Source organism: Rhincodon typus, chromosome 18 (assembly GCF_021869965.1).
Source record: "Rhincodon typus isolate 14 chromosome 18, sRhiTyp1.1, whole genome shotgun sequence".
Taxonomy (NCBI): Eukaryota; Metazoa; Chordata; class Chondrichthyes; order Orectolobiformes; family Rhincodontidae; genus Rhincodon; species Rhincodon typus.
The window spans coordinates 51684309-51707892 of record NC_063349.1 but is presented as its reverse complement, the minus strand read 5'-3'; the positions used below and the strand labels follow the sequence as shown (position 1 = coordinate 51707892).

General features: G+C 42.1%; 1 long non-coding RNA gene across 2 annotated transcripts in view; it reads left to right on the top strand.

Annotated features, from left to right (window-relative positions):
• LOC125485352 overlaps positions 1-23584 on the top strand; it is a 106576-nt gene that overhangs the window by 75855 nt on the left and 7137 nt on the right. The window contains exon 1 of one of the 2 annotated variants that reach the window (XR_007264104.1): positions 22633-22864. The exons of the other annotated variant lie outside the window; for it this stretch is intronic. This is a non-coding gene — a long non-coding RNA (uncharacterized LOC125485352). Of the gene's footprint in view, positions 1-22632; positions 22865-23584 lie in introns of those variants that run through there. 2 annotated transcript variants of the gene reach the window in all.

Genomic DNA, 23584 nt, shown 5'->3' with positions numbered 1-23584 from the left:
TTTCCATCAAAATAAAGACGAACATTCCATCTCCTTCCCTATTACCTGCTGAACTTGAATGCTAACTTTTTGTGATTCAGGCACTGGGATTTCTAAATCCCCCTGTGATGCAGTATTTTTCCCACTTAAATACTATTTAGTTCTTCTGTTCTTCCTGCCAAAATGCATAATCTCTCATTTTCTCACATTATATTCCATCTACTAAGGTTTTACCCATCAATTACTCTGTCTACTTTCCTCTTCGACTGCTTATGTCACACTCTCCATTGCTTTCCCACCTATTTTGTGACACATGCAAACCTGACGAAAGTACATTCTCTTTTGTCATCCAAGTCATTGATGTATATTGTAAGCAATTGTGGCCCCAGCCCTTATCCTTGTAACATGCTGCTAGTTACAGGTTTCCATCCTGAAAATACACCCTTTATCCCAACTCTTTAACTTCTATTAGTTAGCCAATCCTGTATTCATGCTAATGTACTATCTCCAACATCATGGGCTCTTATCGTAGGGTAAATAGCCTTACATGTGCTACCTTATCAAATACCTTTCGGAAATCCAAAAAATGCATCTACTGCTTCTCCTCTTTATGTTGTGCTTTTAAGCTCCTCAAAGAACTGTAATAAATTTGTCAGGCATGATCACTCCTTCGTGAAGCTATGCTGACTCCACATGTTTATACTATGGGTTTCTAAATGCTCTGCTATTACATCCTTTATAACAGACTCCAACATTTTCCTAATAACAGATGTTGAGGTGATTGGTCCATAGTTGCTTGTTTTTTTGTTCCTTCCCTTTTTAACTAAAGGTCTTGCATGGGTAGATTTCCATTCCTCTGACACTTTACCAGAATTTAACGATTCTTGGTAGATTGCTGCCTGTGCATCTACTAACTCCTTTAATACCCTAGGATGCATCCCATCAGCTCTAGAGGACTTATCAATCTATAGCCCCAGCAGTTTCCTTCATAATTTTTCTCCAGTGATTGCTATTGTGTTTATTTGCTCTTTTCTTTTTGTCCCTTGATTATTCTGTATGTTCAAAATCCTAAGATCATCTTCTACTATGAGACTAATAGAAACTATTTATTCAAATACTCTGTCACTTCCTGGGTCCCCATTCTTATTTTTCAAACCTTGTCCTCAGAAGGGGTTTACGTTCAGTTTAACTTGTCTTCCCTTTTGTATATTTGAAGAAGCCTTGCTACCCTCGATGCTGCATTCCCTTCCTTAGAAGTATGGTATAGAAATTAAGAGCTTTGATGCCTGCTACTGCTATTTTCTGAGTTCTTGGCTGGAGGCAATAGGTCCTCCTTTGAGGGAAGATATACTTCGTCCTTTTGTCAATCTCCTGCATTTAGGCCTCCAATATGACATCTGAAAACCTTGGGACAAACACGTATAACAATATCTGTTGCTTCCTTCAAGTCTTCCACTCTTTGTCAAACTGTTTCTATCCCCACTGCAGCCAGAATGTATATTGCTTTTAACAGTCACAAGCCTCACCTAAGTATGAGTAGCCTGCTGAGGCCTACGGCCATTCAGAGTGCATTCAGTGCTGGGCTACTTGCCACACTCATTAGAATTATTAAAAAAACACAAAATTTGGATGCTGCCTGAATTACTGTGAACAAGCACAAAGTAATTGTGTGTTGTAGACCCATGCCTGAGGGAAATGATCCAATTTAGGCTATCTCCCAACTCCCCCACAGCCCCAAAAAGTCTTTTCCTCGGGATATTACTCTTTGAAAAGGCTTCATCGATTCCAATTACAAATAGTGCAAGCATATGTTATTTATACAATCTCAAGAACCCTTAATAACCATATTTATTTTTTCAATAAATACCAAGTGACTTTTCAGACTGGGTTAGTCTCTTGTCTCGTCTTTTGGGAAAAAAGAATTCCTTCTTGTACCCCAGTAACATGAAGAGTTTTTGAATCAGGTCGAATTTAAACTAAAGTAGGATTGCTACGAGTTTGTTTTGGCAACATGCTGACTGGACTAGACCCAGAATAGGACTGCAGTGCTCTCTGATACCATCAAGCTGCAACTAACAAGGTTCTGCTTCATACTCACTTTAGTGGTAAACATATTTCAGAACTATATCCTATAAGCATAGCCTCACAGTATTCTTTTTTTACCTGCAAGGTTCATTAGAATGTTTACTTTTAGAAATTTCTAGCAGAAGGATTTGTTTTATTAGCAACTTTTATAAATCGTGAATTTAAAAAATATATAAATACAGCTTGCTGTTATGTTTTAACAAGTGCATATTGCAATATCCCTGCTGTTTGGCTGCTGGTCCCAAAGGTTTGGTGTGATGATATCAAGAAGGGGCCAGGTAACTAAAATCAGGGTCCTCTCCCTCTCCCAAAAACTTCTTATCCCTAGCTTTGCTTTACATTCTGTTTTTCATTTTCTAATCCCTCTATGGCCTTCCCTCACTTTCATTTTTGCAGCCCTGTATTCTGGGTCCAATCTTTCTAATCTGACCTCAAATCCCTCTGCTCCCCTATTTGGGGAATTTAGGGTTAGAACCTTCAAACGCTATGGCCTTATACTCTGGAATTCTATTCCTAAAATCCATAGGTCTTGGAATAGACCATTCACAGTTCAAGGAGTTCACAATTACCAGCAGAACTGGAGAATCCATGGGTAAAATACCACCGATTAGCAACAGGCTCATTGGCATCAAGCAACTTCAAAGGCACTGCTAGAAATTTGTAAATGAGCAGCAAACACAACAACTTCATTGTGTGTATAATGTAATAAGACATTCTAATGTGCTTCTCAGGAGCATTACAATTAAAGAATGAGTCATGTAAAGAGATTTCATTGCAGTTGACCAAAGGCTTGGTTAGATGGTGAGCTTTTAAAGAGTACCATAAGGAAGGAGAGGCAGATGGAAAGGCAGAGAGTAATGGGAAGGGAATTCCACAGCTTAGTGTGTAGCACCTGAAAGAGTTGTCACTTTTGCCAATGTCACTTAAAATCTTAAGGAGCTGTAATTAGAGGAATATAGAGCACAGGAGGGTTGTGTGGCTGGATAAGATCACAGAGGGTAAGAGGGCCTAGGCCATGCAAGGATTTGAAAGGAAGGAGGGAGATTTTATATTGAAGTATTGCACACTGCATGTTAAGCCAGAGAGTACCAGGGTCATGCATGGACAGGATTTATTCAAGTTCAAGCACAGACAGTAGAGTTTTGGATGGTCTCGTGTTTGTGAAAGGTAGACTGTACCAGAATAAAACAATGGAGTGTGGATGCTTGAAATCTGAAACAAAAACAGCAACTACTAGAGAAACTTAGCAGGTCTGGCAGCATCTGTGGAGAGGAAACCGAGTTAAAATTTTGAGTCCAGTGACTCTTCTTCAGAATGTGGAAAGGCCAGCAAAGAGTGTAGAGGAGCTGTGAACCCGAGGGGTAATAATGGCATAGATGATCTTTCAGAAGATGAGACAGAGATGCAATCAGGAAATATGGGGAGGTAATGGCAATGCCATAGTAATAATGTAACTGACCGATAATCCAGAGCTCCCAGACAAATATTCTGAGGATCATCAGAGAAGTTGGATAGGCTGGAACTTTTTTCCTTGGAGACTGAGGGGTGACCTTGTAGAGGTATATAAAATCATGAGAGGCATAGATAAGATAGATAGCCAACAGCTTTTCCCCATGGTAGAGGAGTCTAAAACTAGAGGGTATAGATTTAAGGTGAGAGGGGAGTGATATAAAAGGGTCCAGAGGGGCAATTTCTTCATACAGAGGGTGGTGAGTGTCTGGAAAGGGCTGCCGGAGGTAGTGGTGGAAGCGAGTACAATTATGTAATTTAAGAAACATTTAGACAGGCATATGGATGGGATAGGTATGGAGGGATATGGACCAAATGTGGGCAAGTGGGGCTAGTTTAAATTGTGAAAACTGGGTGGCATTGGCAAGTTGAGCCAAAGGGCCTATTTCCATGCTGTAGACCTCTATGGCTCTACGACACTATCTGGGTTCAAAACCCACCCTGGCAGATGGTGAGATTTAAATTCAATAAAAATAACTGGTCTAATGGAGACCATATAACCACTACTGGTTGTCATAAAAACTCATCTGGTTCATTAATGTCCCTGATAATTGTTGCCTTCCCCAACAAAAACAAGTCTTGGTAGAATATTATTTTGTGTATAATTTGTCTAATGGGAAGGAAATCTGCCATCCTTATCTGCATGTGACTCAAGATCTGCAACAATGTTGTTGATTCTTAGGGCAATACTAGCCAATGATACCCACATCCTGTGACTAACTTTAAAAAAATGCACATTATGGAAAGTGTTGATGGTGTCACGGTAATATCTTTGGACTAGTACTCCTAGTAGTAATGTTTTGGGGTTTAAATCCTGCTCTGGTAGCTAAATTGTAAATTTATTAAGAAAATCTGGAATTGAAACTTTAGCATGGTGACCCATGAAAGTATCTTTGATTGTTGTAAAAACCTACCTGATTCGGTAATTTCTTTATGGATGGAAATCTAATTGTCCTTACCTGGGCTGGCCCATATGTGATTCAGATTCACAAGAATGGCTCTTAACTGAGATAGTAGGAACTGCAGATGCTGGAAAATCTGAGATAACAAGGCATAGAGCTGGATGAACACAGCATGCCAAGCAGCATCATAGGAGCAGGAAGGCTCTTAAGTGTCTGAAATGGTCCAGAAAGCCACTCAATTTAGGGGCGATTAGGGGTGACAACAAATGCTGCTTTGCCAGTGATGCCTACATCTCATGGTAGAATGTTTTAAAAAAGAACTGAAGTGATAAGAAATAAATGGTTAAGATCTACCATAGTCAAGGGCTGGGTAAATGTCAGCTGGGTACAGGTGCACATATGCAATTATATTGCAGCATGACACTGACTTGACTGATAGAACTGCAGATGCTGTAAATCAGAAACAGAAATTGCTGGAAAAGCTCAGCAAGTCTTGCATCGTCTGTGAAGAGAAATCAGAGTTAACATTTTGGGTCTAGTGACCCTTCCTCAGAGGAACCTAATTTGTAAATGATACTCGTATAACAACACAAACATAGTAAGCAGTTGCATGGTTCCATGTGCACAACAATGAGAGGCTGACTAGCTGGGATGGAAAATCCAGTGCCAGAATCAGCATTGTCTCTTCCCACACAAAAAATGTCTTGATCATATGTTTGTTTGTATATTATTTTCTGTACCACAGTCTGTGACTGAATACTGGTAACTTCAATTTGTAATGATCCTCATAGCAGCGAGAACATCACTCCTAAACATTTCTGCAGCATAAGAAACAAATTGAAGTATGCAGCTATATAGGATGAAACACACAGAAATCAGGGATGCACAAGGAAAAATTCACCTGCAAAATTCATTAACTGTATTTTGCCCATGGCTTAAAATAGATGATAAGATTAATTTCCTTTCATTGTTGTGTTTTGTGGAAAGCAGGAAGTGCCACATATGCAAAGCTGAAGATTAACTTAGAAAATTAAGCACTGTGCAAAATACAAAAGATGAAAGAATCAGCATTTCAGAGATTACAAACTTATGAATAAACAAATATATAATCATGTGATCAAGAAAAGCAGCTTGTCCGTTGAGGCTTCCCTTGATTGCCATGCTGTAACTTATGCATATCACATCCCTATGCACCTCTCTCTCCAAACTACAGAGACATGCAATCTTCGGGGAATAGCAAAAAGTGAACAGAAAGTAACAGAGCCTAATGTACAGCATATTGGAAGAGCTGGATAATAACAAGTTCAAGAAACAATTTCCAGGTCTGCAGTGAGTGTTTGGCCAGTGAGCTGCAGTACACCATGACTTTCTTGAATGTTTTGTGGCTGACAACTGACCAAGTTCCATCGTGCAGTCTATGTCCATTGTAATATTGTTTTACATGATGGAACCAACTGCTTGGTTTGTAGGTACGTATGGTCATATCTTTTTTTTTAAACTCACTCATAGGGTGGGTGTACCACTAGTTGTGCCAGCATTTATTACCTGTCCATAGTTGCCCCTTGAGAAGTTGTGGTGAACTACCTACTTGATGATGCCACAGTCCATGTATCGTAGGTGGATCCACATTGTCATTAGGTAGGGAGTTCCAGGATTTTGATGCAACAGTGAAGGGACGTTGAAATATTTCCAAGTCAGGATGATGAGTGGCTCGGAGAGGAACTTGCAGATGATGGTGTTCCCATATATCTACTGCATTTGTCCTACAGCAGTCTGAATCGGGTGGAAGCCATAGTGGTATTCACAAATAAACCAAAGTTAGAAATTCTCTTGGCCATTTTTGAATGTTTTTCAGCAAATCTTTTAAAGACTGTTGGTTAGGCTATTCAGCACCTGGTACAACCCTGTAGAGCAAAATTGGTATTGCAAAATTGCAGTTGGTGCCCTGAAACTGGCATATTTAAGCAACTTAATTCCTGAAGCAAGGCTGTTCTCCCACACACAGAACCCCACCCCTTGAAAATGCCATACTACTACTAACTTTGCTTAACTAAAATTGAATTCACTTGCATCCTGTAGCTTATATCCAGAAGGAACCAGCTGTTCATTATTCTTTCTTCTTCAAAGGAGAGAAACATATTATGGGCTTAAAGCATTCATGAAGTGCTGAATAAGAGCATCAGAACTAGGAGCAGGAGTTGGCAATTCAGACCCTCAAGCCTGCTCCACCGTTTAGATTGCCACTGACCCCTGAGCATCATAGAATCCTTACAGGGTGGAAGCAGGCCATTTCGCCTATTGAGTCCACACTGACCCTCTGAAGAGCATCCCACCCAGACCCACCACCCCCTACCCTATCCCTGTAACCCTGCATTTCCCACGACTAATTGAACTAACCTGCATATCTTTGGGCTGTGGGAGGAAACCAGAGCACCTGGCAGTAACCCACACAGACACGGGGAGAATGTTCAAACTCCACACAGACAGTTGCCCAAGGGTGGAATCAAACCTGGGTCCCTGGTGTTGTGGGACAGCAGTGCTAACCACTGAGCCACCATGCCACTCCAACTACACTTTCCTGTTCGCTTACCATAACTTTTTAACATGTTACTAATTAAAAATCTGTCTAAACCCCCCATAAATTTATACAATGTCCCAGCATCCACCACACTCTGGGGTAGTGACCATCCTCCACCCTGACTATCAATGGGTGGCCATCTGAGATGTCTGATTGTCTGACATTGGAAGGTCATACCTGAAGACTAATAGATCTTCCTAAAAAAAAGCTAGAGTTTTGTTATATTTCTCAAGGTATGGTAAGTTAACAAAATCAATTAAATAGATTTGCCATTCAAATGCAAGTAGTGAAGTGACCTGATGACTATGATATTGGACAAACAATCCAACAGTGGTGAGACTAAATCCCACTGCAGCAAGTTGTAAAATTGGATCTAATAAAATCTAGTGCCAGGAACGAAACACCACTGGCTTACTTCAGGGAAGGGAACCAGTCATGATTAGTAATCTGGCTTCAGGCTCAGGCTTTGTGGTTTATTCTTAATCATATCAGGGCAACTGAGGATGGGTAATGGAGGGGTTGGAATTCAATATGTTTGTACTGCAGTCCGAATGAATCATGTGTGGTCCAATTAGCAAAGCCACTGCAAATCCATGAGGACATTGAGCTCCATTTTTTGCAGCAGCAGCGGGAGCGGTGAGAGTGAGGACCAGGGGGCTGCAGGGGAGGTAAGTTTCCCAGTTAAAAACTTACCTCGTGCAATCAGCGGCCTCCATTTTTTTTTGCAGCAACAGTGGGAGCAGTGACAGCGAGGACCAGGGGCCTGCCGGGAGGTAAGTTCTTCATTTCGGCAGCGGAGCTGAGTGGGAGCGGTCGAATTGCGCTCTCGGAATGTGAGTGAACTGATATATTTGGGCAGTGGCTAAATCTGAGACACTACATGTGTAGTGTCTCCCACCCATCCTCCTCCTCTGACCAAAAAAAAAGACTCTGGTGTGTTGATAAGGTAAGTGCTTTTCTATTTTTTTTATTGTGTGCTGGTAAGTAGAGTGATTTGGTACAAATTTTTTTCATTTCATTTATCTATTATTTGATATTATAGTAGGACTAAGTTAAGCTTAAGAGTAAAAATGGCAGGAGATTCCAGACCCATGTTATGCTCCTCTTGCTCAATGTGGGAGCTCAGGGATGCAGCTGATGTGCCTGACTCCTACACGTGCAGGAAGTGTGTCCAGCTGCAGCTCTTGTTAGACTGCATGACGGCTCTGGAGCTGCAGATGGACTCAGTTTGGAGCATCCGTGATGCTGAGGAAGTCGTGGATAGCATGTTCAGCAAATTGGTCACACCGCAGATTAGGATTGCTGAGGGAGAAAGGGAATGGGTGACCAAAAGGCAGAGAAAAAGCAGGAAGGCAGTGCAGGTGTTCCCTGCGGTCATCTCCCTCCAAAACAGGTATAACATTTTGGATACTGTTGGAGGAGATGGCTCACCAGGGGAAGGCAGCAGTAGCCAGGTTCATGGCACCGTGGCTGGCTCTGCTGTACAGAAGGGCGGGAAAAAGAGTGGAAGGGCTATAGTCATAGGCGATTCGATTGTAAGGGGAGTAGATAGGCGGCACTGTGGTCGAAAACGAGACTCCCGAATGGTGTGTTGCCTCCCAGGTGCACAGGTCAGGGATGTCTCAGATCGACATTCTGAAGGGGGAGGGTGAACAGCCAGCTGTCATGGTGCATATAGGCACCAATGATATAGGTAAAAAACGGGATGAGGGAGCAGAATTTAGGGAGTTAGGAGCCAAGTTAAAAAGTAGGACCTCAGAGGTAGTAATCTCAGGATTGCTACCACTGCCACATGCTAGTCAGAGTAGAAATGAAAGAATAGGCAGGATAAATGAGTGGCTTGAGAGATGGTGCAGGAGGGAGGTGTTCAGATTTTTGGGACATTGGGACCGGTTCTGGGGGAGGTGGGACTATTACAAATCGGATGGTCTGCACCTGGGCAGGACTGGAACCAATGTCCGAGGGGTGCTTTTGCTAATGCTGTTGGGGAGGGTTTAAACTAACGTGGCAGGGGGATGGGAACCAAATGAGGATGTTAGCGGACAGTAAGGAGGTAGTAACTAAAGCCTGTAAGGAACTAGATAATGAAGTCAGTGCGACTAAGGGGAAGAGTAGGCAGAGAGCAGATGATGAACGCAAAGGGACAGGTGGTCTGAGGTGCATTCGTTTTAATGCGAGAAGTGTAGTCGGTAAGGCAGATGAACTTAGGGCTTGGATTAGTACCTGGGAGTATGATGTTATTGCTATTACTGAGACTTGGTTGAGGGAAGGGCAAGACTGGCAACTAAATATCCCAGGATATAGATGCTTCAGGCGGGATAGAGAGGGAGGTAAAAGGGGTGGAGGAGTTGCATTACTGGTCAAAGAGGATATCACAGCTGTGCTGAAGGAGGGCACTATGGAGGGCTCGAGCAGTGAGGCAATGTGGGCAGAGGTCAGAAATAGGAAGGGTGCGATAACAATGTTGGGGCTGTACTACAGGCCTCCCAACAGCGAGCGTGAGATAGAGACACAAATATGTAGACAGACTATGGAAAGATGTAGGAGCAACAGGGTGGTGGTGATGGGAGATTTTAATTTTCCCAACATTGACTGGGATTCACTTAGTGTTAGGGGTTTAGATGGAGCAGAATTTGTAAGGAGCATCCAGGAGGGTTTTCTAGAGCAGTTTGTAAATAGTCCAACTTGGGAAGGGGCCATACTGGACCTGGTGTTGGGGAATGAGCCCAGCCAGGTGGTTGAAGTTTCAGTAGGGGATTACTTTGGGAATAGTGATCACAATTCCGTAAGTTTTAGAATGGACAAAGACGAGAGTGGTCCCAGAGGAAGAGTGCTGAATTGGGGGAAGGCCAACTATAGCAAAATTCGGCAGGAGCTGGGGAATGTGGATTGGGAGCAGCTGTTTGAGGGTAAATCTACATTTGATATGTGGGAGGCTTTTAAAGAGAGGTTGTTAAGAGTGCAGGACAGACATGTCCCTGTGAAAATGAGGGATAGAAAAGGCAAGATTAGGGAACCATGGATGACAGGTGAAATTGTGAGACTAACAAAGAGGAAAAAGGAAGCTTATATAAGGTCTAGGTGACTGAAAACAGACGAAGCTTTGGAAGAATATCGGGAAAGTAGGACCAATCTGAAACGAGGAATTAAGAGGGCTAAAAGGGGTCATGAAATATCTTTAGCAAATAGGGTTAAGGAAAGTCCCAAAGCCTTTTATTCATACATAAGGAACAAGAGTAACTAGAGAAAGGGTTGGCCCACTCAAGGACAAAGGAGGGAAGTTATGCGAGGAGTCAGAGAAAATGAGTGAGATTCTTAATGAGTACTTTGCGTCGGTATTCACTGAGGAGAGGGACATGACTGATGTTGAGGTTAGGGATAGATGTTTGATTACTCTAGGTCAAGTCGGCATAAGGAGGAGGCAAGTGTTGGGTATTCTAAAAGGCATTAGGTTGGACAAGTCCTCAGGTCCAGATGGGATCTATCCCAGGTTACTGAGAGAAGCGAGAGAGGAAATAGCTGGGACCTTAACAGATATCTTTGCAACATCCTTGAGCATGGGTGAGGTCCCGGAGGACTGGAGAATTGCTAATGTTGTCCCCTTGTTTAAGAAGGGTAGCAAGGATAATCCAGGTAATTATAGACCAGTGAGCCTGAAGTCAGTGATGGGGAAGCCGCTGGAGAAGATACTGAGGGATAGGATCTATTTACATTTGGAAGAAAATGGGCTTATTAGTTAGGGGCAGCATGGTTTTGTGCAGGGACGGTCATGTCTTACCAACTTGATAGAATTCTTTGAGGGAGTGACAAAGTTGATAGATGAGGGAAGGGCTGTGGATGTCATATACATGGACTTCAGTAAGGCGTTTGATAAGGTTCCCCATGGTAGGCTGATGGAGAAAGTAAAGTCGCATGGGGTCCAGGGTGTACTAGCTAGATGGATAGAGAACCAGCTGAGCAACAGGAGACAGAGAGTTGTAGTGGAGGGGAGTTTCTCAAAATGGAGAACTGTGACCAGTAGTGTTCCACAGGGATCCGTGTTGGGACCACTGTTGTTTGTGATATACATAAATGACCTGGAAGAAGGTATAGATAGTCTGATTAGCAAGTTTGCAGATGACACTAAGATTGGTGCAGTAGCAGATAGTGAAGGGGACTGTCAGCGAATGCAGCAGAATATAGATAGATTGGAGAGTTGGGCAGAGAAATGGCAGATGGAGTTTAATCCAGGCAAATGCGAGGTGATGCATTTTGGAAGATCAACTTCAAGAGTGAACTATGTGGTAAATGGAAAAGCCCTGGGGAAAATTGATGCACAGAAAGATCTGGGTGTTCAGGTCCATTGTACCCTGAAGGTGGCAACGCAGGTTGGTAGAGTGGTCAAGAAGACATATGGCATGCTTTCATTCATCAGACGGGGTATTGAGTACAAGAGTTGGCAGGTCACGTTACAGTTGTATAGGACTTTGGTTCAACCACATTTGGAATACTGCGTACAGTTCTGGTCGCCACATTACCAAAAGGATGTGGATGCTTTGGAGAGGGTGCAGAGGAGGTTCACCAGGATGTTGCCTGGTTTGGAGGATGCTAGCTATGAAGAGAGGTTGAGTAGATTAGGTTTATGTACATTAGAAAGACGGAGGTTGAGGGGGGACCTGATTGAGGTCTACAAAATCATGAGAGGTATAGACAGGGTGGATAGCAAGAAGCTTTTTCCCAGAGTGGGGGACTCAATTACTAGGGGTCACGATTTCAAGGTGAGAGGGGAAATGTTTAAGGGAGATATGTGTGGAAAGTTCTTTATGCAGAGGGTGGTCGGTGCCTGCAACGCGTTGCCAGCAGAGGTGGTAGAGGTGAGCACGATAGCATCATTTAAGATGTATCTAGACAGATACATGAATGGGCAGGGAGCAGAGGGATACAGATCCTTGGAAAATAGGCGACAGGTTTAGATGGAGGATCTGGATTGGCGCAGGCTTGGAGGGCCGAAGGGCCTGTTCCTGTACTGTAATTTTCTTTGTTCTTGACATTTGTGCAGCATGCTTTAAGGTATATAGGTGACCCATTTCCCATCCTCCTCCTGCCTCAGCTAGAGTGTCAGCCGGCAGGTTTTTGAGGGGGAAAAGTAATTACTAAGTTTAAATACCTCTTTGATTACTTTGATTTGATATAGTTGGCAGGAAATCACTCCTTGCTTGTGATAATAGTAGGACTGCTTACCACATGGATTGTAAAGGTGCAAGAAGACAGCTTACTACTACTTTCTTGAGGGTGATTAGGAATGGGCAATGAATGCTGCTCGGACCAAAGATGCCCACATCCCATTAAAAAAAAACTAAAGCAATCTTCAATTTCCTAAACTCCTAAACAGCAGTGTCTTATTTTCCTTTAAAGCACCTGGATATGAGAGCTTGAGAGAGTGGTAATGTTCATTGCTAATTCAAGCCTTGGAGGCCTGTCTTCTTGATTATCCCATGCTTGAAATGGAGTTGCGCTCTTCAAGCTACAAACCACTCGGTTCTTTCCAATGGAGAGAGATGCCTATGGTCCGTCATGGACTGGCTAATCACACAAAGCTCAAGCATGATGGCATGAATCTTAAAAGTTGTTTGAGTTGTATTGAGTTTGGTGGAGTATCTCTCGCCATGAGGCTGAGTGTGTTTTCTTGCTGAATCTCAGCAAACCCATTGCATCTATCGATGTTTCAGACTTCATGGTGAGAATCACGTCTGATTCATCTCCGTCCTACCATGCCTTAAGACTAGCAGAACTTGCCGCTGTGCCATCTTCCAAAACCTACTGCAAACCCACAGAAGCGCTGGCATTTGGAAGCTGGCCAGATCGGTCATGGAAAGAGTCAGAAGGGATGCCAGAGAAGGTGAGGCTGGGCACCATGTTTCTTAGAGAGGGAACTAGAGTTCCTGGAGGCTGGATTGGATCAAGAGGAGAGGTGTTGTCTTCTTGGAGGATTGGCAGTGCTGGCCACATCACCAGATCATACCAACCTGGAGATCTTACCCAGGTCAGTGCCATCTCCAGGGTGAGGAGGACTGGGCTGAAGTGCTGCAAAAAGATGAATGACCTTCTTCTCTCCACCAGGGTAAGTACCATAGTCTGCTCTCTTTCTCTCACTCTCTCACTCACACCATCTCTGCTACCAAACCTAGCTCCCATCCAGGCTTATGCTCTGACACCCATTCTATTGCATGCAGAACTTTTCCGTTACTCTCTCCCATTACTCCCTCATAATCACACATCACTGATCTTGCATTCTCACTCCCTTGGAACACTTCCCACATACACAACCCCACCAACCATACCACTCACTTGCTTCTTCCTCATCTACATCCGAAAGGGGGTCGGGGGATCGGGGGAGTGAATGAGTGTTGGAGCTTCACTTATCCAGGCAATTAGAGAATACTTTTTCACATTCCTAGTTTCTGCTTTGTTAATAGTGGAAAGGCTTTGGGATGTCAGGAGATGAGTTATTCACTGCAGGATCCCTAGTCTCTGACCTGCTCTTGTAGCCACAGTTTTAAATATTTTTGAGCAGATTTGTAGGTCGGGTTGTGGATGAGGTTGTAGACTTGCTCGCCGAGCCGGTGTGTTTGGTTGCAGACGTTTTGTCACCCTGCTAGGTAACACCGTCAGTGCGCCTCTGGTGAAGCATTGGTGTTCTGTCCGACTTGTTATTTATAAGCCTCAGTTTGCTGGGGTGGTTGGCATCACTTCCGGTTCTGTTTCTCAGTGGTTTGTATATTGGGTCCAGTTCAATGTGTTTGGAATTCCGGTTGGAATGCCAGGAATTCCCTGGTATGTCTCTGTTTGGCTTATGCTATTACGGATGTGTTTTCCCAGTCAAATTCGTATCCTTCTTTGTCCGTGTGTAGTAAGACAAGTGAGAACTGGTCATGTCTCTTGGTGGTGAGTTGGTGTTCGTGTATCCGTATTGTCAATTTTCTTCCAGTTTGGCCTATGTAATGTTTCTCACAGTCCTTGCATGGTATTTTGTATATTATGTTGGTTTTATTGGTTGTGGATATGGGATCCTTTATGTTTGTCAGTAGCTGTCTCAGGGCAAATGTTGGTTTGTGGGCCATCATGCTACCTAGGGGTCCGAGTAGTCCTGTGGTCAATTCTGACATGTCCCTGATATACGGTAGGGTGACTATGTGTCTGGCATTGTTGTGTCTTCTTGTTGTGGTCTGTCATGGAGGTAATGGCAGATTGTGCTTTTTGGGTATCCATTCCTTTTAAAAACTCCTTATAAGTGCTCCTGTTCTGCTTTGTGCAATTCCAGGTTGATGCAGGGTGTTGTGGCTCGTTTGAAAAATGTCTTGATGCAGCTCTGTTTATGGGTGTTGGGTGGTTGCTGGAGTAATTAAGTATCTGGTCCGTATGTGTGGTCTTTCTGTATATGCTGGTCTGGAGTTCTCTATTCTTACGTTCCATCATTATGTCTAGGAAGGGTAGTTGGTTATTGTTCCCTTCTTCTTTTGTGAATTTTATTCTGGTGAGGATGTTGTTTATGTGTCAGTGGGTTTCTTCTCATCTTGTGCGTTTGATAATCACAAAGGTGTCATCTACATAGTGTTGGGGTTGAATATTGGGGAGCACTGTCCATTCTAATCTTTGCATTACCGCTTCTGCTATCAGTCCTGATATTGGGAATCCCATTGGTGTTCCGCTGATTTGTTTGAATATACGGTTGTTGAAGGTGAAGTGGGTTGTGAGGCACAGATCCAGCAGTTTCAGGGTGTTGTCCTTGTTGATGCTGTTGGTGTCGTGGGCTGTCTGCCTTCCTGATTCGTCCAGCAGTGTGGCAATTGTCTCTTTGGCTGGGTCGATGTTTATCGATGTAAATAGTGCTGTTACATCGAAGGATATCATTACCTCGTCCTCTTCTATTCCAACTGGAACTCCATTAACAAACACGTTGAACTGGACCTTATGTACAAACAACTGAAAAACAAAATTGGTAATTATGCCAACCACCCCAGGAAATCGACGCATATAAATAAGAAGTGGGACAGACCACCAGTGTTTCACTGGAGGCACACTGATGATGTTACCTAACAGGGTGACGAAACATCTGTAATCAAGCACACTGGCTCGGCGAGCAAGTCTACATCCTTGATTTTAAATGGTTAGTCCATGTTCAGTTTCTGGTCAATGGTAACTCCCAGGATATTGATAAATGGAAAATCAATGATGGTAATGCCATTGAAATTCAAGGGGCGATGGTTAGATTCTGTCTTTTTGGAGATAGTCTTTGTCTGTCACTTATGTGGCACAACTTAGTTGCCTCTTCTTAGCCCAAAACTTGGTAATGTCTATGTCTTACTGCATTTAGACATTGACTGCTTCAGTACCTGAGGATTTGCGAATTATACTGAACATTGTGCAATTATCAGTGAACATCCTTACATCTGGACTTATAATGGAAGGAAAGTCATTGATTAAGCAGCTGAAGATTGTTGGGTCTTAGATATTCCACTGAGCAACTCTTGCAGAGATGTCCCGGAACTGAGATGACAGACCTCCATCCAGTGGAAAGGTTTCCTCTTGATATCCCTCTAGTATTGTGAGGCCTCCTTGATGCTACACTCAGTCAAATGTGGCGTTGATATCAAGTGCAGTCATTCTCACCTCATCTCTGGAATTCAGCTCTTTTGTCCATGTTTGAACTAAGGCTATAATGAGATCAGGAGATGAATGGCCTTGACAGAACCCAAAAGGTGTTTATTTAATGCCAGGGGAGATGTCACAGGTAGGTTCTTTACTCAGAGAGTGGTAGGGGCATGGAATGCATTGCCAGAGAGGGTAGTGGAGTCGGCCCCATTAGGGCATTTAGACATAGTAGATAGACATATGGATGATAGAATAAGGTAGGGGTGGAGATTAGGTAGACCTTAGGTTTAGGGTAAAAGTTGGTCATAACATCGTGGGCCGAAGGGCCTGTACTGTGCTGTACTGTTCTATGTTCTATGTTCAAAAAGTGTGTGCAGGATGTTCCTCCTTTCCTTCTTTCCTTTATGGAAGATCCTTCCTTTACTGTTGGCTCTTAATTAGCCAAAACATGGTAAAAGCACAAAGGTAGAGATGGAGAGTATTCATAAGAAGAATTTTGGATTCTTTTGCTCAGCCACTGCTTGCCATTTCAGTTGCGGTCGAGTGATTTGAAGTGTACTGGACTCAAAGAGTAACATTGAGGGATTCCAAAATGGATTTATTTTTGGGAACAATTCTGAAAAGTCAGTCATCTTTACAGGCGTTGGGGATCCATAGAAGCCACGGCTACAGTTGGGGTCAGAGGCCTGGGCAAAAACTCCCAGCGACATTTTTGTGTTAGAGTTTGCAACCATCGTAAACAGTCAGATGCTGGAAGTGCTCCTCAAATAGTTGTTATACTCATTTGCTCCTTGGCAACAGAGTGTCCCTCTGCCAACCTGACAGACAAAAGTAGGTCAGCACTGGGAGGAATCAGTGACCAGGATTCTAGTAAAGGTAAAGCTGCTCTCTCATTTGAGAGAGACAAGTGGTGGCACTTGAACCTGAGTGTCACCGTGCCTCAGGCAAGGTGAGAGGTTCAGAAAGAGAGATCTTCATGCTTAATTCAGCTGGTGTGAGAATTGAACTCATGCTGGGCGTACTACTCTCCACCACTAACCAGCTGTCTAGCTACAAAAGCTAACTGACCTTACCAAGCAGAGCTATTTCAAAGTTACCATCAGGTTGGAGATCTGTCAGCCTGTGAGCGCCAGCAGGCTCTTTTACCTTGTGAAGCATCACAATCAAGATGATTTCCATCTCAACACAATGTGCCTCCATAGGGTTTGCAACAAATGCCACACAGCAATGAACAGGGTTGAGAATTCTGACTGAATTTTCCTTCTCTTATCTGAGGGACATTGAGGCAAATTACATCATTTCCATTGCCACCTTGACAGAGAACTGGAAATGCAGAGCACATTATAAATCAAGCCTGTTTAAAACTATACTGAAGTACTTTCCTGAAGTGGACTTTGAGGAATCCAATTGCTCTGTAAACAGTAAAACTCTTATTGAGTTAAATAAACAAAGTCACTTTATCATAATTTTATCCAAAATCTTGATCAGTTGCTCCCAAATCTGAGTTCCTGGCCTCCTAAGTGGAAAATTCAGGTTTATTTGCTGTTTCCTTTACAAAGGTGAGACACTCTGGTTAGTCTCTATTACCACCCATGCAAAAGACGCCCTTTATAATTTTAACCAGTCATTTTGAACCCTCCCCTGTTCCCAACCCCTAAACAACTGCTGAACCTCACCTGTTCTTTTGACCTAGATGGGTATATTCATCTTTTTAACAATTTCCTGCCGGGCCTGCTTCCTCTCTGTGGGGTTTTTGGCCATGGTTTTTAATCCCCAAAATGTTTTAAGGGCATCCTCAGTGAGGAAGTTCACTTTCACATCTGTTAAATGCTCTTTGCACTGCATTTTTTTTGTTGCCTTACATAACACGTGTTTGCCTTTTTGTGCAATGCCAGTATTAGTGCCAAATGTATGTAGTAATTTATAAATCAATACAATGTAATACGCTTTGAATTCACATTTATTTTTGACAAGTATGAAAACATTGTACTAGAATTTTCATACAATACAGATAATTGTGTCAAAAATATATTAAGTTTTATTTATCTCTCAAAACAGCACAGAACAATAGACTAAACCGTGGTAATGATTCAAATCATAAACGAGTATCTAATTCCTCTCTCATCTTAAAGGCATCGGGGTAGAAATCGCAAAACATGCGGTCCTTGAATGAACATTTAACATACTTATATCAAGTTTCAATTGTGCAGAGGAATTTAATATAAGAACTTGTATGGAAATGCCACAGATCACAAATTCTATCCCATCAAGTGTTAAAGCCATCTATTCATCACATTTCCCTTTCAAATGCCATTGTAAGAAGTCATTATGTTAAAAATAAAATGTTTTACACGGGTACCATCTGAAATCAATTTTGGCATACTGGATAAACATAGTAAGCAGGAAAAACTAGAATCATAATGTGATACATTTTTGTCAGGTTGAAATCATCCATGGTTTTGATCTGTACATCATTGGAATTCTACAACATTATCATCTACATTTGGTTTTAAAGGACTCAATTTGTTAGAACGTGGCTGAGCAGGAAGGGGCAGCTATTACTTTCAACAGATGTGCAATCTGTTTTTCTCATTTAAATGGTGGCGTCATATTCTGGCAGGCTAGGTCAGCTGTATAATGAACTTCCTGTGTCAAAGATCAGCACTTCTGAAACCTTGTGCTAAATTTTTCTTTCAACGCTGTTTATTTGAGTGGTTGAAAATGTGCAGGATTACCATAACCATATTGAAAGGATTATGCAAAAGTGGAGATTTCTTTCCCCCCTTTCCACAGCCCCCTAAGGATTTTCGTTTCATACTTTTTGCATTGTAGAATTAGTGGTAAAAATGTCATAGGTGGGGGAACATTTTTAAACTGCAATGGGATCATACTGAGAGAGTCACCATTGCAATGTTTTTAAAGTCTAGAGGTGTTTAACACTCGGAGGCTCATTATTCCATAGTTGTTCAATTTTTATCATTAAGCCATAAGACAGGTATGGACATGGTAGACCAATTTTTGGTTTGTGTATGCAGCTGTGAGGCAGACAGTACATCATTCTTCCAGAAAAGTATAGATGCTGGGCTGCTGGAACTTCAAATACTGTTCCTATAGCAACAGTGAAACTGTTCTTAGTCTGTGGCACAGTTATGAACCTCTGCCTTGTCTCCAGCACTTCCTGCTTATGACCTGACTTTACTTGTACTGTGGGATAGGGAGAGTGGATTACTGAATGAATGATCTATTGTTTTCAGCCAACACTAAAGAGTAAAAAGGTTGTTCTGGTCCAATTAACTCCGTTTGGTTGCATACAATAATAGAGATGATTATCCAACTGCATGTGAATTATCTAATAATTCCCATAATATGTACATAATGTTCTTGAATTTGTCTATTCATAACTTAGCAAACAAACAAGCATGACATACAAATAAAAACCGAAAGCACTGCAGATGCTGTAAATCAGAACCAAAAACAGAAATAGCTGGAAAAGCTCAGCAGGTCTGGCAGCATCTGTGAAGAGAAATCATAGTTAACATTTCGGTTCGAGTGACCCTTCCTCAGAACATACAAAAAGCTGTTCATAGGTTTCTCATAGTTATTTCAATTTGAACATGGCTTACTAAATTGAAAAATAACTAAATTCTATGCAGAACCATGTGGATCTATGTTATTGTATGGAATCTATACTAAGTGATATAGATCAGAAAGGTTTTATCCCCTCTCCATGTTATCACCAGATATTAACTATTGATTGCAGTGGGAGTACACAATTGACCTATCATCCATAAGCTGACAAAGGACTAATAGCTGAGATTCCTATGCCTAATTTTTATTAATGGGCCTTGATGAAGGTGCAGTATGGGGTAGATTAAGAGAGAATTATGTTTAATCTCTCTGAAGGTCAAAATATCTTTCCAAAGCTTCTGTGGTGAATTTCACCTGCAGATGCCTCACGCTGATTCCCTCTGGGCTATGATTTTAACTTGCTCATCAGCGGCCCTTCAATATACCAATGGGCTCTAATTAAATTTTCAGATCCAGAGTTCTAATCTGACAAATTACCTCAGTGCCTAATTTCTTGGCAGTATATTGCCACAGCCACCAAGCTGAAATGACAAAGATAAAACAATACTTTCCTGCAGAGCCAGAGAAAACAAATGTGCTTGTTTGGGCACCAAATGCCTGCAGCTCAAATTGAGAAGAATTGCCTCTCTTTGCCCGAGAGCCAAAGGTTGTTCCTTCAATAACCAGTGGCAGGCCCCTGTTGCCAGATATTTCACTCCCACCAATTGACTAGCTCCCGCTTCCTGCCTGACCAGCGGATTACAGGCAGGCCTGGAAATTACAATCTCCTGGGCTTTTGCTGCCAAAGTCCAAATGATTTTCCAGCCATCTCGGCTTCCACCTGCTCAATTTCTGCTGCGATAAAGTCAGGGGTTCAATATTTGCATTCATACTCAACCAAAGAACTCTTGTGGTGGAGTGGCAGTGGCCCTACCTCTGGGCCGAGAGGCCTGAGGTCAAGTTTCAGCTGTTCCATTTAATAAAAAAAAATCTCTGAACCGGTTTCTTTTGGAAAATATTTACATGCTACAAGAATAGTTATGTGGGAGAAGTAAAAGAATTGCAAGCGTCATAAATCTTGTGCTGGTGTAAGCATTGCATTTTGTACAGGAAATGAAAAAACTTGACAACATTGAAAAGCAAATTTTGGAAAAAATGATTGGCATTTATTTGATGAGAACACCTGGAAATTGGACCTCCCATCAATGCTGTTTTGGGAATAGTCAAATACTGCAACCATACATCATTTTCATTTTAACATTTTTTTTAAAGAAGTGTGGCATGACTTAAGAAAAGAAATGTGACTGCAGAAATTTTCCAATGTATAAAATAATTAAAGTGTGCACAAGCAATTTATTCTTACATGGCTTCAGATTTTAAAAATATTGCTTTTATTTTTCTGGACAATTCTTAATTGACTGTGGCTCTTACATCTAGTGCCTGAATCCAAAATTGAAGTGTGCCCTAATTATAAGCACAGACAGATTGAATATTCCCACACCAATATAATGAAAACTTTTCATTGTGCATTGACATGAATAATTCTGCGAAGACCACCTAGACTTTCATTTGGGCTATTAAAACTAATTCTTCCTTCACTTTCTGTTCAACTGCAGAGGGTCCGTCCTGCTCTCTCTCAGCTGGAAGATTGAAAGGTTCAGGGCATACGCTTCAACATGGACACAGGTTATAGTGTTCAATGCTACAAATCTCTTTAGTGAATGTCTGAACTATTGCTCATTTGGTGGTAGAGGAGGGAAGGGGTGTATTTCCTGTTTACAAGATTGTCATGTCATCATCAACTATCCTTCAATTCAAGAATGACATTGACTTAGTTTTAGGGGTTTCAACCATATGGTTAAACAGGCCAATTTTCACACTGCGGAGCTTTGAACACATGGGGCAGGAAATCTGGAGCGCAGGATTTGCTTTCTTTACATTCCTTCTCTACTGCCACTTTGCGTCATTGTTTCTTGTTTGGACTCAGAACACAATGCTGTTTGATGGACATGTCACCAGTTTGAAGTTCCTGCTAGTCATTAAGGTAAATTCTGCTGCATTTCAAGCAGAGCTTCAGAAGGTCGTTGGAGCACTTTCGTTGTCATCCCCCAGTATGGCAGCCATTTGAAAGCTGAGAAAACAGCGTCTGGCTAGAGAACTGCTTTTTAGCCACCAGGACACATTGTCCAGAGCATTGTAGTTGGTTTTTCAGGAGCTGTGTCTGAATGCTTATCGACCTGGTGTCATGAAGGATACTAGCCGTTGTTGTCTGGCCCTTCCATGTGGAAGCATTGCTGGGGGAGCTTTTCTAACACTTACCACAGAGGGCTGTTGAGACTGGGTCATTAAGTACATTAAAGGCTGAGATAGACAGATTTTTAATCAGTAAGGGAATCAAGGGTGAAAGGGGAAAGGGAGGTTCCATAAGAATTCTGTATGCTTCAATAACGTCACCACTCATTCTTCTATATTCTAAAGAGTACAGGCCAAATCTACCCAACCGCTCCACATAAGATAGTCCCTCTTCAGTTGGTATCAATCTTCTTTGGACTGCCTCCAATGACAGCATATCTTTCCTTCAAAAATGGGATAAAAATGGTTCACAGTATTCCAGCTGTGGTCTGACTGGTGCCTGGTACAGTTTTAGCAAAACATCCTTACTTTTATATTCCATTCCCTTTGAAATAAAGGCCAGTATTCCATTTGTCTCCCCATCTCAATCTTAAACAAAATTGTTCACTTATCCTTACACCATTCCCACTGTTCTAGACTCTCCAGCCAGGAGAAATAACCTCTCAGTCATCTCTTCTTGTCAAGTATCTTCATAATCTTGGATGTTTTATTAAAGATCACCTCAGTTAATGCAGTAAAATTTATTCAGCCTCTCATTAAAACAAATGTCTGTTTCAAAGATCCAGGATATTGCAAAAAAGAAGGTACCCATTTCAATGGGACAGCTGTCCTCCGCAATTTCATGAGATTAAAAATCATCCACTTTAAAGGGATTTATAGATCACACAATTTCACGAACAGAATGAAAGTTATCAGTGCCCAACCCGAGACTGACTAATCTGAAGGGACTGTGTTCTGGGAGAATAGTTAAAATTCCATACCATCTGAATTTGTGAAGTTGGAGGCTTGGAGGGAGGGAGTTAGGTTAATGGTAAATATCATTGCATACATAAACATATCATGTTAATAATGGGGATTAATGCTTGGGAAGAATTGGTATCAGAGTGTACATGTCTGAAAGGACTAATGCTGAATAATGTATTAAGCTTTGCTCAAAAAGATGATTCTACACATGCTGGGCAGAGGGGCACCATTGTATGATGAAAGAGTAAGACTTGACATCAAGGTCTCCCTCATCGTCTCAGTAACAATGCTTTTCAAATCAATGTAACTTGCATGGAGTTGCTGTCATGAAATATATTTTTTAGACCATAGCCTCTTGTTAGACTACTTGGTGCTATTCCTCTCTCACACTAGATCACGCTGAGCCCTATAGATCCCTACCACCAAAGAGAGAGGGGAGGCAAAGCCACCAGATAGATCTCACACCATGATGAGTGTATGTTGTCCTGTGTAGAACCCGTTAATGTCTGACTCAGAGGTAAGAGTGCTACTAACTGTACTAAAGTTAATAAAGAATTCTAAGGGATTCTCTAAGGGTAAAGTTGATATAGTCCTACCAGACCATTGGGCTGCCGTCTCATTAGAGCGAGATGACTGGCGGGGGTTTTACCTGAGGGTCACCAAGCCTCATGTGAGAGGTGAGGTAAAGAAACAGAGTCCTTCATGGTAACCTTACCTATTGCAGGAATTCAACCCATGCGATTGGCATCACTCTGCATTGTAAATGAGCCAGCTGACCTCCTAATGACCCCTTTTATGTCAGCATATCCTTCCATGTCTTCTGTCTTGCCTCTACAATGACATGACAGACAGTACAAGGTCATTCCTACTTTTCTCATTTCAGCATGTTATTGCTGTTGCCTGTGGCCAATGGTCATAGCTCATAGCTTCAAGTGAATCTCCAAGATGTCCACTTGGCTCCCCTATTATCCACTTTGTTTATCAATTCTCAAACATGCAATAAAGCACCTGACTCAGCAATTGTACCAGACCGTCCTTATGCTAGAAATGAGCACTGATTGTCATAGCCCAAATTCTGTTATTGTCAGAGGCAGACAAAACAGTGAAATAGCTAACAAAAACAAAGTTGCTGGAAAAGCTCAGCAGGTCTGGCAGCATCTGTGAAGGAAAAAACAGAGTTAATGTTTCGGGTCTGGTGACCCTTCCTCAGAACTGATGGTGGCTGGGAAAGTGTCAG